The sequence below is a fragment of the Macadamia integrifolia genome, unplaced genomic scaffold (genome assembly GCF_013358625.1).
Source record: "Macadamia integrifolia cultivar HAES 741 unplaced genomic scaffold, SCU_Mint_v3 scaffold671, whole genome shotgun sequence".
Taxonomy (NCBI): Eukaryota; Viridiplantae; Streptophyta; class Magnoliopsida; order Proteales; family Proteaceae; genus Macadamia; species Macadamia integrifolia.
Window position 1 is genome coordinate 60,611 of NW_024870511.1, and position 14,117 is coordinate 74,727.

The window sequence follows — 14,117 nt, forward strand, 5'->3', positions numbered from 1 at the left end:
TTGGTGAGAAGAGTAAAGAGGAGAGAGAAAAGAAAGGAAGAAAAGAGAACGAAGAAGAAGAAAGGGAAAGAAAGAAGAGAAAAAAATGGTTTTGAGCGATACCGAGGGTTGATCTTCTCATTCCGACACCGGAAAAGTGATCCCCAACACAAGGCCTACGATTTGAGGTGAGCGAAGGCTACACTTCTTAAACTTTCACCAAACCCCAAGTGAAACCCTTGATTTGGGTGGAGTTCCTTGTGAATCTAAGGTTTAATAGATGGTCTATGTGTTGATTTTGAAGGGTTTAAAGAAGTGTTTACAAGATTTGAGAAGCATTGGTGATTTCTTGAGCTAAGAGGTGATTTTTGGGGTTTTGGAAGAGTTCTTGAGCAAAGAAGGTAAGATGGCTTTTCAATCCTTAAATTTAACTTAGATCTAGGTTAGAATCATCTTATAAGACCTTAGATGTGTGGAAAATGTGATTGGAATAGCTCCATTTGGTTTTCCCAAGGTTGGGGAACGTTTCAAGGAAGAAAGCAGATTTTTGCCCCCACAGGTGGGCGAAGAACCGGGGGCCGAAGCCGCCCTCCTAAGGGCACCCGCCTGAGGGGGCAGCACCTCGATTCCCACTGATGCGCGAGGATCAGCGGGCAAGGACCGGTGGGTGAACCCGTCCACCTGAGAAGACCGGTGGGCTGCCTGGCCCACATGTTGGCCCCCAACGAGATTTTTCTATCCGAATGGGCCCAAAATGGACGGGCAACTTTCGTTTATGATTTTAAACATGATTTAAATATCAAAAATCACTAGTTTTGACCCAAAAGTGGTGAAATGCTAACCCCATTCACTTATAATAGGTTCCACTAGAATTTACGTTTCTCACGCCGGATCTCACCCGTACCGAGCGTGAGCTTTTGTACACAACAAGTAAGTTGGGAGAGGACATTTGACCTTATTTTAAGGCTTGTTTTGCACCATTAAATTGTATCTAGACTAGCCATGTCATCATGCAAAGTATGTGTAGATTAGTCATCCTCGTATGCCATTCATGTGCATTTGCATGTGCATTCTAAATTAATGATTTATGATATGTGTGTTGTGATTTACATTCTCAATGTTAAATGATTGATGTGCTTATGTGACGAATGGTTAGATTACTATGCATGATGCATTATTAGACTAGACGTCGTAGTCAGCTTGTAAACGAGTGCATTGGTGGCCCATGGAATGGGACGCGGTGGCACTATGCAATCGTACTATGTCATTTAGGAGCATGCGATTTAGGATTTTCATTCCCTGTGCTACGACCCTTTCCAACAGGGGTTGAGGTGTTGGGTTATCACTTGGGGGGAAGCAGTGGTTGCGGTTGTCGGGTCACTGTGGTGTTTAGACATATGCCTGGCTGATCATTAGGACAGTCAGCAACCTCAGTGGTATATTCAAGAGGGCCAATCGTAATGCTTTTAAATTGCTGGGGTCAACACCTTTACTTTTCTGTCATTTACTTTTATGTTGAGAGCCGATAATCGGCATGCTTTACTTTTTCGAGTACTCATGGTGGGCCTTCTCTGACAACCCTATGGGTGTATCGCGGGATGGAGTTCGCGGCTTGTACCCAGAGCATACACACACTGTGGTTGTAAGTAGCATAAAACCAAAGACTTAGTAATGTTGTTTAGGTGGATAAGATTTAAAATGAATTGCATAGCATATAGTGCGTATGGATGTGATTGTTGTGTGGTCTTTCTTTTCACTTACTGAGCTAGCGAGCTCATCCCACGTGCGCACCTCCTTTTAGATGATTTTGCAGGTCACCAGCCTGAAGATCAAGAGTCGGGCCCCACAGTTGAGTTTCCTGATGAGGATTGGTGGGTCCCTGAGGAGTATGAGCACGGTGCTGATTGCACGTGCGAGGGCTGTGCTGCGGGACCGCAGTAATGACACCATACAGGATTTTGCTTTTTGATTCTTTTGATGACCTCCCATTTTGTGTACTTGATACGTAAATTATTATTATTTCTGTGTAAATATCATGCCTGCGAGCCCACATATACTTAGCTATATACTAAAATTTGGGTATCAGGTATATTGGGGATATTTACAGGTAATTTAAGTCTTCCGTTGAACTTTTAAACACTTATCTTGATGTGGGTATGCTGTGGTGGGGTACTGTATCAGATGATCCTGGCAGGTTTGGGTTAACCGGAGTTAACCCGGTCATCAGTCTGATTCTGTGTGAATGGGGTGTGGCAACGGTGGTAACAGAGCGTGATGCTCTATCCACTCACAATATACCATATAGACCCCATAAAATCTATAATAGAAAATGGGGTTGGGTAAATGTAAAAACTTTAAAGAATTAAAAGCTAAAAAAAAAAAATGATGGTTGCATTTAATTATTGCATTTCATGACATGCATTAGAAAAAGTGTGCTTGGAATGAATAAAAGATTAGTTATTTGATTTCATAACCCATCGAGTACGGATTTAACGAAATTTTGGCAGCATAACAATGTTAAAACAAGATTTTCCAAATTTTCAAATAGAAGCACCTGATAGACAACATACATATATGAATAAGCATAATCAACAAAGGCTAACTAACATTGTTACAACCGAATTACAATAAGTTTTTTTAAGCAGACAAAACAAACAAAAAAAAGTCACCAACAACATCATAATACCATACTAGCAAGTCCAAATTACAGAGAAAAGTACAAAAAAAATATAGTCCACCCTAAACATATAAACAACATAGAGACAAGTAAAAAGCTGGTTGGATAGGCAAGATAAGTCCTCAGAGACCCTCGTCATCGTCTAGCTCTACAACTCCATCCCTCCTATGCCTCGATCTAACTTTGAACCGACGGTCGTAGTAATCAAACATTGAATTCATTAGTTGCACATCCCTCCCTCCTAGGCCTCGATCTAACATTGAGCCGATGGTCGTAGAAATCAAACCTTGAATTCACTAGTTGCACATCCCTCCGAAGTCGGGTAAAATCTGCTGAAATAGCGTTGGCTGTTGTGTCCAAATCCTCAGTCAATCTTAGGAAGGAATTCTCTAATGTGGCCTGCCTTTCTAAGATATTTTCCTCTCTGGTAGCACTCTCATCTAGTCTTCTCAGAAGCTGATTTTGCCCATCTTTCAAGGCCCTTATACTAGTCATCATACTCTCAAAGTCAAATGTGCCACTCTAAGGTGGTGGGGCCCTATACTGTGGGTCTGCAGCCCTAGCAAAGTTAGGATCAGCATCTCTCGAATCAAGAGGCTCCTCCTCGAGGATATCCTCGTCCAGAAAGTCCTCCTCGAATTGAGGAACATAATCCTCATCCTCCTCAATATTTTCCTCCTCCTCTATATGGACATCCTCCCTGTGGACATTCCCCCTGTCCCTGCCCCCTTGAGCTTTTGCCCTCTGAGGTACATCCATAAGAGCTTGGAGACCCATCCTGCGTAGGTTTTCCCTGTTAAATTTGTCCGCTGGAGTCTTTCCCTCCTCACCACTCAAATCCACCCCAAAGAACTCAAAAACCCTGGTGAGGGTCCTACCATATGGGAAACCTTCATCCTCAAGATGTGTGGCATGATGCTACATAGTCTTAAGTATAACGTAGGGCAAGCATAAATGCTCAGCACCTCCCTCCAAGGCCTTGTAGATGCAGAAGGCTATGTAGGTTGCCACGAAGCCTACTTGGTTCCTGTGACCTCCTCTAGGGAGCAAATTAAACTGAACCAAACGAGCAAATACATGAGCCTCTGGGTGAAATGTCATCTCGGAATCTGAATGCACCTTGCTGCACTAATGGTCTCGTAAGTGTGGTCTTGCATCTCCAAACTTAAGGATGGCCCCCCAGGCTTTCTCCTTGGGGGGCTATAGAATTGATGGCCAACTGATGAAAATTCTAAAATACTAGCAAGAGTGTCCACAGTCAAATGAATGTTCACCCTCTTCACCATGCTGGTGATTGAGTACTCCCCATACTGGTAAGAGACCTCCAAATTACAGTAAAATCTTTGAACCAGGTGTTCATAGCATGGGCGGTCAATGTTAAGGATGGACTGCCAACCCAGTGCAATAAACCTCTCTTGAAGTTGAATCTTGTTGAAATCACAAGTTACCATGGTTTTCTCCATCATCACAGACTTCTTTAGAAAGGTCTGCCAATTAGTTTCCGCCCTCAAACTTCGGAAGAGTCCCTCATCGTAGTCTAAAGGATCGATAGGGGCATGTCCTTGTTGCCTTGTATGAAGGGCCGGGAAACTAGTCCCTACACCCTTCTGTTTTGAAGTTGTGGCCCTACGTCTATTGGAAGAGGATGCGGGCTCCTTGCCCTTGCGAGAAGACATCCTAGTAAGAAAGGAGAAGAAATAATGATACGTAAGGATGTTGCATAACAAAGGAAGTAAATAGGTGGGTTAGCAAGCACATGTAAATGCACCTAAATATATAATGTGGATCATTATAAAAAGAAGGGTGATTAAGCCATGGAGAAATGAATAGGAGGAAACCCCCAAAACATGAGGAGTATAAAGCATGGCAAGTGAGAAGTGATGGAAAGCCTCAAAAGAATTTCCTCAAGTGGGGTAATTGGTGTCAAATGATGGAAAGCCCCAAATTCAATGTGCAAGTTCAATCCAAGAGAATGAAAAAAAAAATCCCATAATAGTGTAGAACTTGAAGCTTACATGTCAATGATAGTAATGCCTATCATTATACAATCAAGAATATGCAAAGATATTTTCTATTATGACATTGAGGTGCAAGAATGAGAGAGATTCAAAGTTGTTCACAAGTATGGATTCAAAGTGTAAGACAAACATCATTGCACCAACAATTAATGGTAAGTGATTCAAAGTTGTTCACAAGTATGGAATGAAGTGAAGAGAATCATAGAAGCCCCAGATTTTTTTTTTTCAAGAAACCTAACACAAAAGAGATGGATTTTCATGGAAAAGAGATGGGATTGCAAGCATATACAAGTTTTCATGATCTTTCCAACATTGTGAATGCAAATCAAGGATAAGAAATCTCATTTGAGTTGTTAGTTGGGGAGAAAAAGGTAGAGATAGAGGAAAACCCCAAATTGGAGAAATTAGGGCATGGTTTGGGATTTTCTCCCATAGATTGGGTACTAAAGCCCAAAACTATGAATAAGTCACAAAGGAAGCATCATATTCTCATGGAATGATTATTCTATGGAAAGAAACATGAAAAAAAATCAAGTTTTGGGAAGTATAAATGGATTCAACACCCAAAATATATGTTCCAAGAAGAGAAATGGAGAAGAGACTTACTTGAGAGTGAAAGGAGCTTGGACCTTCCAAAATCTGTGGAATCATTGAGTGAAATCACGAGTGGACGTGCCAAGAAACCCTCCAAAAATCACACTGAGTGAGCCAAGGGAGAAGATGGGAGAAATGAGGGGAAAAATGGGCTTAAAAGCCCCTTTACCTTTCCGCCTCGGGTTGGACTGGTGGGCCCGACCCGAGCTGCCCGTCGGTGGTTGCCCGCAGGTGGCACCCCGTCGATTAGAAGAAAAAAAAAGGAAAAAAAAGAAGTAATAAATAATATATATATATATATAATTTAGAGAAAAAGAAATCGAGCGGGACCATCGTCCTACTTGTCAAAGCGTTAGCACAGTACTTTCGGGGCTAAGCTGTAGTTAGATGCAAGACATCATACACTACAATACCCCGTGTGTTGGTATGTGATTATGTGCCTATGTAAATTCTAAGGTACTTAACCAATGTTTTGTGTATGGTATGTTCCAGGTGCAAGGACACGATGGTTCGCACTAGATCCGGTAGGAATGCACGATGTACCTCACGTGGTCCTCGTCCTATCAGTCGACCACCAAATCCTCCAAGGTCTCATTCTGTGGGGCAAACCCCACTTCCACAACCTCAAGAAACCATTGATCAGGGTGTGGCACAAAGAGACCCACCTTTGACCACACTTCCGGATCCTCCACCTGTCATCACCCCGAGTGATGTTGCGACCATAGTTCAACAATCACAGCAAGCCTTCCAGCAACAAATGCTCCAGTAGCAGCAGTCATTTATGGCTGCTATACAGCAACAGTTAGACCTTCCTCAACCCGATCAACATCCTTGGATAATTACTCCACAAGACCCACCTGTAGGGTCTGGTATGGGACCACAAGCCGGAGGTACACATCCAATTCTGCCACTTAGCACTCCTCCGTATATGGTGCCCCCTCCGTACCCTTACTATCCAGTATATGCACCTAATTACCCGTCGATGAATAATATGACAAGGACAGTGGAATCTTTCAAGAGGAACTTTCCACCTGTATTCTCTAAGGTGGGGAGTGATCCTCTAGAGCCAGACCAGTGGATCCAAGAGCTGGAACAGATATTTGAGGTAATTGAGTGCACTGAGGCACAGAAGCTTATTTGTGCAGGGCTACAACTCAAGAATGAAGCCAACTCTTGGTGGCAAGCCTCTAAGCCTATATTGTTGGTCGCACATCTGGAACCCACATAGGAGCAGTTCAAGGAGTTGTTTTTGGCAAACCATTATCCTCGTAGCTTCAGAGACAGTAAAGAGACGGAATTCATGGCCTTGAATCAAGGGAATAAGACTATTCTTGAGTATCAGCAGTAGTTTGAAAGCTTATTCCATTTTGCCCCTAGGCATATGAGGTCAGTGGAGGAAAAGGCTGTAAGGTTTCTGAAGGGTTTAAAGGCATCTATTGGGTCAGTGCTCGAGGTCTTAGATTTGACAGATTATGGCCAGATTGTGCAAAAATCTAAAACCATAGAAGATAAGCAGAAGAGAGAACAGTCCCTCACACCTGGATTGTGGAAGAAGACTAATCCATTTCCGAACATGGGCAACTCATCTAAGGTATACCGTGGGTCATATAGTTCTGAGCCTACATATAGACAGCCCTATAGGCCATCTGGCTACCTTCCACGACCAGCTGGTGGTTCGGGCTCTACATCTTTTCACCTAAACACTAGTACGGTGCCTACAGTCACAAGGCCACCCCGTCCCCCATCTACATTAGGTCAAGTGCAAAGGGGTCTTGCCCCAGTTTCGGCGTCACAGATCCGTTGCTTTAATTACCACTCTTATGGGCATTATGCCAAAGACTGTCGGGTCAGACCAACCTTACCCTCCAATCAGCCCTCTATGTACAGACCTCCCTTAACTCGGGGGAATCAACTACAAGGAAGAATGTATGCCTTATCAGCTGAGGAAGCTAAGGCCAGCACAGAAGTGGTAGCAGGTACATTTTAATTTAAGATTTTCCTTATGCTGAATTTTGATGACCTGCTATACTTATATGCATTGATTGCACTAGGTGTTCTACCCATATCGGGTATACCATCCTATGTCTTGTTTGATTCAGGAGCTACACACTCATTCATATCTAAGAATTTTCTGAGAAACTTGGTATGTCACCCAGGACACTAGATCATGAGATGATTGTTAGTATGCCTACAGGAAAAGTTACACAGTTGAAGGAGGTGTATGGGCCATGCCCAGTTGAAATCAGTGGAAAGAAATTGGATGCACAACTCATCAAATTCAATATGTAGAATTTTGATGTTATATTGGGTATGGATTGGTTGTCGGCCCATCGAGCAAATGTGATGTGTGCCAAAAAATTAATTAGGGTGACAAATGATGAAGGAAAAGAACTGGTATATCAAGCAGATAAAATAAAACGGGCTAGAAAGGTCCTCATCTCCGCTCTTCAAGTGGTAAAGTTGTTGGAAAGTGGATGTCTGGGTTACTTAGCTTCGGTACTTGATATTGATGCAAAGGTTACACCTCTAGAAGAGGTAGAGGTGGTTAAAGAATTTTTCGACATCTTTCCAGATGATATGATGCATCTACCGCCTGATAGAGAGTTGGAATTTGCTATAGACTTGATTCCTGGAGTAGCTCCAGTGTCTAAAGCTCCATACAGGATGGCACCAGCAGAATTGAGGGAGTTGCAGACGCAGTTGCAAGAATTGTTGGAGAAGGGGTTTATTCGCCCAAGTGTTTCACCTTGGGGTGCCCTAGTTTTTTTTTTCAAGAAGAAGGATGGCAGCTTGTGTATGTGCATCGATTACCGGGAATTGAATAAGCTAACCATTAAGAACTGGTATCCATTGCCACGCATTGATATTTTTTTGACCAACTACAAGGTGCAAAGGTATTTTCAAAGATAGACCTTAGATCAGGCTATTATCAGCTTAAGATAAAGAGCGGCGACATACCTAAGACAACTTTTAGGACTCGATATGGTCACTATGAGTTCCTAGTGTTATCTTTTGGGTAAACCAATGCACCGGCAGCATTCATGGATTTAATGAATCGAGTATTTCACGATGTCTTTGATAAATGGGTAATTATTTTTATTGATGACATCTTGATCTACTCTAAGATGGAGGAGGAGCATACTCAACACTTGAGGATGGTAATACAGAGGTTGAGAGAACAACAATTGTTTACCAAATACAGTATGTATGAATTTTGGCTTAAGCAAGTCCAATTCCTGGGACACGTAGTGTCTAAGGATGGAATCGAGGTGGATCCTGATAAGGTGAAAGCAGTAGTAGAGTGGGAAAGCCCTAAGAACGTTACAGAGATTAGAAGTTTCTTGGGTTTAGCTGGGTACTACCGGCGCTTCATTGAGAATTTTGCTCGGATCTCAGCACCAATGACTAAGTTAACCAAAAAGGGTGTAAAATTTGAATGGACAGAGGAATGTGAGAAAAGTTTTCAAGAATTGAAGAAACGGTTGGTGTTAGCCCCTGTGTTGACCATCCCGAAAGGCACAGGTGGAATGACAGTCTACACTGACGCTTCTAAGGTTGGCTTGGGTTGTGTTCTCATGCAACGCGGTAAGGTGATAGCATATGCATCCCGACAACTAAAGGAATATGAGAAGAACTACCCCACTCATGATTTGGAACTAGCCGCAGTCATTTTTGCCCTAAAGATTTGGTGACATTATTTGTATGGGGAGAAGTGCGAGATATACAATAATCACAAAAGCCTTAAGTACTTTTTCACCCAAAGAGATTTAACATGAGGCAGAGGAGATGACTTGAGCTCATGAAGGACTATAACTGTGACATTCAGTATCATCCTGGCAAGGCTAATATAGTGGCAGATGCATTGAGTCGGAAGGCACAGACTGTGTCACTCTCACAGTTAGCAATCTGCCCACAGCTCGTACAAGAGGTGAAGCTAATGGATGAAACCCTCTTATATGAAGGAGCAACCTTAGAGCTTGAACATCAACTAGAAAACATTAAATGGTTAACTGTATCCTTTGCAGCTCTCCAGGTACATCCATCTATTAGACAAGAGGTGATAATGAAGCACCCTTTGGATCCTGAGTTGCAATGGATTAGAATTAAGATTCAAAAGCAAACAATGAACGACCCTGATTTTGTTTTAGCTAGCGACGAGGCATTATTGTTTCGAGGTAGGTTGTGTGTGCCCGATGATTTGGAGATACAAGACAAGATAGTGCAAGAAGCACATAGCTCTGAGTACTCACTCCACCTAGGAAGTACAAAGATGTATAAGGACCTTAAACAAAACTACTGATGGCCAAGCATGAGAATCACAATAGCCCTATATGTGGTGACTTGTCTTACATGCCAAAAAGTAAAAGCTGAGAGGCATCGACCTTATTGTACTCTTCAGCCACTTCCAGTACCAGACTAGAAGTGGGATAGGATTATGAAGGACTTTGTCACCGGACTACCATACACACCTAAGGGGATGGATGCGATTTAGGTGATAGTTGATCGGCTTACTAAGACTGCTCGTTTCATTCCCATCAAGACCAAATTCTCTATGGCCAAGTTAGCACAACTTTATATGGATAACATAGTGCACTTGCATGGAGTGCCAGTGAGCATTGTGTCAGATAGGGACCCAAGGTTCACTTCCAGATTTTGGAAAAGTTTCCACATGCTTTGGGATCACAATTGAACTTGAGTACTAATTTCCACCCCCAGACTGATGGTCAGCCAGAGCGAACCATACAAATATTAGAAGACATGCTCAGGACATGTGCAATAGAAATGTGTGGTAGTTGGGAAGAATATATACCCCTTATGGAGCTTGCCTATAACAACAGTTACCAAGCCACAATTGGGATGGCTCCATATGAGGCATTATATGGTAGGAAGTGTAGAACTCCTCTGTATTGGAATGAGGTAGGCGAACGCCAAATGTTAGGACCCGAGATGATACAGATGACATGTGACAAGATCGATGTTATTTGAGAAAGGATTAAGGCAGCTCAGTCACTTCAAAAGAGTTATGCAGACACCCGCAGGAAAGACATTGAGTTTCAAGCAGGAGAAAAGGTGTTTCTTAAGATTTCTCCTACTAAAGGGTTGCATAGGTACCATAGAAAGGGTAAGTTGAGCCCGAATACATTGGCCCATTTGAGATTTTAACTCGGGTTGGATCAGTAGCCTACATGCTTGCTCTTCCACCTTCACTCGGAAATGTTCATAATGTATTCCATGTATCCATGCTGAGGCAATACGTTCAGGATCCATCGCATGTATTACCCGTGGAACCAGAATATCTAGAAGCTGATATGACCTTTTGAGAACAGCCAACTGAAATCTAGGATCGAAAAGTGAAAATCCTTCGCAACCGCTCCATTTCTTTTATAAAAGTGCGATGGGCTAATCATCCACTTGAAGAACCATCTTGGAAGAACGAGGATGAAATCCAAGCCAAGTACACTCATCTTTTCAAACAACCAGGTACGCCAATTTCGAGGACGAAATTTTCAAAAAGGGGGGGTAAATGTGATACCCTACTTTTTAAAACCTAGTTTAATTACACAGTTGACCCGGTTTAACCATGCAGGACCCGAACCAGAGAGGGTTAAGGTGGGTTCCTTATGGACCATGATGGCAAGGGTGACTTTGAACATAGGTTGGCCAGACAAGTCCGAGTCAGTGCCAAAGGAGACGGGTGTACCCAAGTAGTGTACATGCACGTATCATAAGGCCATGTACGGGTAATGCTGGTATGTAGCCATATCCTAAAGTGTATACGTATAATATACCTAGTGCCGAGAGTGAGATACATACCGAGAGTCGAATTCCATCGAAATCTCACTTGTTGGCTAAGTTTTGACCAACAGGTGGGCGGTCACAGGCTGACGAATCCGCCCACCTGAGTGACCCACCCATGTGGTTACTAGATATTCTCTAAGTATAAATAGTACTTATTGTGTTTCCCCTTTTCCCATTTAATGCATTAAGGAGTTGGTGAGAAGAGTAAAGAGGAGAGAGAAAAGAAAGGAAGAAAAGAGAACGAAGAAGAAGAAAGGAAAAGAAACAGGAGGAAGAAATGGTTTTGAGTGATGCCGAGGGTTGATCTTCTCATTCTGACACTGGAAAAGTGATCCCCAACATGAGGCCTATGATTTGAGGTGAGCGAAGGCTACACTTCTTAAACTTTCACCAAACCCCAAGTGAAACCCTTGATTGGGGTAGAGTTCCTTGGGATCTTGTAAATCCCACTTGAGATGATGAATCTAAGGTTTAATAGATGGTCTTTGTGTTTGATTTTGAAGGGTTTAAATAAGTGTTTACAAGATTTGAGAAGCATTGGTGATTTCTTGAGCTAAGAGGTGATTTTTGGGGTTTTGGAAGAGTTCTTGAGCAAAGAAGGTAAGATGGCTTTTCAATCCTTAAATCTAACTTAGATCTAGGTTAGAATCATCTTATAAGACCTTAGATGTGTGGAAAATGTGATTGGAATAGCCCCATTTGGTTTTCCCAAGGTTGGGGAACATTTCAAGGAAGAAAGCAAATTTCTGCCCCCACAAGTGGGCGAAGTCGCTCGCCTGAGGGTGCCCGCCAGAGGAGGGAGCACCTCGGTTCCCACCGGTGGGCAAGGATCGGTGGGCGAACTAGCCCACCTGAGAAGACCGATGGGTGAACCCGCCCACCTGAGAAGGCTGGTGGGCGATCTTAGGTGGGCTACCTAGCCCACTTGTTGGCCCCCCAACGAGATTTTTGTGTCCGAATGGGCCCAAAACGGACGGGCAACCTTCTTTTATGATTTTAAACATGATTTAAACATCAAAACTCGCTAGTTTTGACCCCAAAGTGGTGAAATGCTAACCCCATTCACTTATGATAGGTTCCACTAGAATTTACGTTTCTCGCGCCAGATCGCACCCGTACCGGGCGTGAGCTTTTGTACACATTAAGTAAGTGGGGAGAGGACATTTGACCTTATTTTAAGGCTTCTTTTGCACCATTAAATTGTATCTAGACTAGCGATGTCATCATGTAAATTATGTGTAGATTAGTCATCTTCGTATGCCATTCGTGTGCATTTGCTTGTGCATTCTAAATTAATGATTTATAATATGTGTGTTGTGGTTACATTCTCAATGTTAAATGATTGATGTGCTTATGTGACGAATGGTTAGATTACTATGCATGATGCATTATTAGACTAGACGGCTTGGAAACGAGTGCATTGGTGGCCCGTGGAATGGGACGCGGTGGCACTATGTAATCGTACTATGTCATTTGGGAGCATGTGGTTTAGGATTTTCATTCCCTATGCTACGACCCTTCCCAATAGGGGTTGAGGTGTTGGGTTACCACATGGGGGGAAGCAGTGGTCGCGGTTGTCGGGTCACTATGGCGGTTAGACATACACCTGATTGGTCATTAGGACAGCCGACAACCTCAGTGGTATATTCAAGAGGGCCAATTGTATTACTTTTAAATTTCTGGGGTCAGCACCTTTACTTTTTTGTCATTTACTTTTATGTTGAGAGCCAGTAGTCGGTATGCTTTACTTTTCTGAGTACTCATGGTGGGCCTTCTCCGACAACCCTATGGGCGTATCGCGGGATGGAGTTCGTGGCTCGTACCCGGGGCATACGTGCACTGGGGTTGTAAGTAGCACAAAACCAAAGACTTAGTAATGTTGTTTAGGTGGATAAGATTTAAAATGAATTGCATAGCATATAGTGCATATGGATGTGATTGTTGTGTTGTCTTTCTTTTCACTTACTGAGCTAGTGAGCTCATGCCACGTGCACACCTCTTTTTAGATGATTTTGCAGGTCACCAGCCTGAAGATCAAGAGTCGGGTTCCACAGTTGAGTTTCTTGATGAGGATTGGTGGGTCCCTGACGAGTATGAGCACGATGCTGATTGTACGTGCGAGGGCTGTGTTGCGGGACAACAGTAATGACACCGTACAAGATTTTTCTTTTTGATTCTTTTGATGACCTCCCCTTTTGTGTACTTGATATGTAAATTGTTATTCTTTTTGTGTAAATATCATGCCTGCGGGCCCACATATACTTAGCTATATACTACAATTTGGGTATCAAGTATATTGGGGATATTTATAGGTAATTTAAGTCTTCCGCTGAATTTTTGAACACTTATCTTGATGTGGATATGCTGTGGTGGGGTACTGTATCAGATGATCCTGGCAGGTTTGGGTTAACCAGAGTTAACCCGGTCACTGGTTCGGTTCTGTGTGAATGGGGTGTGACACGACACCCCGTACCCAAATCCTGGCACATACCAAAATTATCGAAGAACCATGCACATAGCCTAGGGAAACCACCTGTGCAAGGACCACATGAGGACAGTAGGAAGTCAAGGCATAGCACTGCCTTGACCACTGGAAACAGCATGGGCTTGGATCCAATGGGGTTAATCCGGTGGCCTAACAGGCTGTTAAACTGGTTCTGAATCCCACCACCTACATCTTGAACAGCCATGGAAGACCTCATGTACTCTCCCGCACCTTCCCTGTGACTTGTACTCCATATGAGTCTAAGGAGGTGGTCCCACGTATTTTGAATTGTTGAATAACCCATTTGGACTAGATAAGGACCAACCAAACATACCCTACGTATGTGACTTAGTATAAATAGGAGAGGTGAGTTCATTTCTCACCTCTCACTTATACAAAATGTGGGAGAGGGAAAGAAGAAGAGATAAGGAAGAAGAAGAAGGGGAAGAAGGGGGAAGAACTCACCTTGGCTCCTAGCTGCTTGCATAGTTGCTGGAATCTTTGCTGGAGGTAAGTGTCACTTCTCTTGTCACTCTCTCTCTCTCTTCATTTTGACCTAGCATAG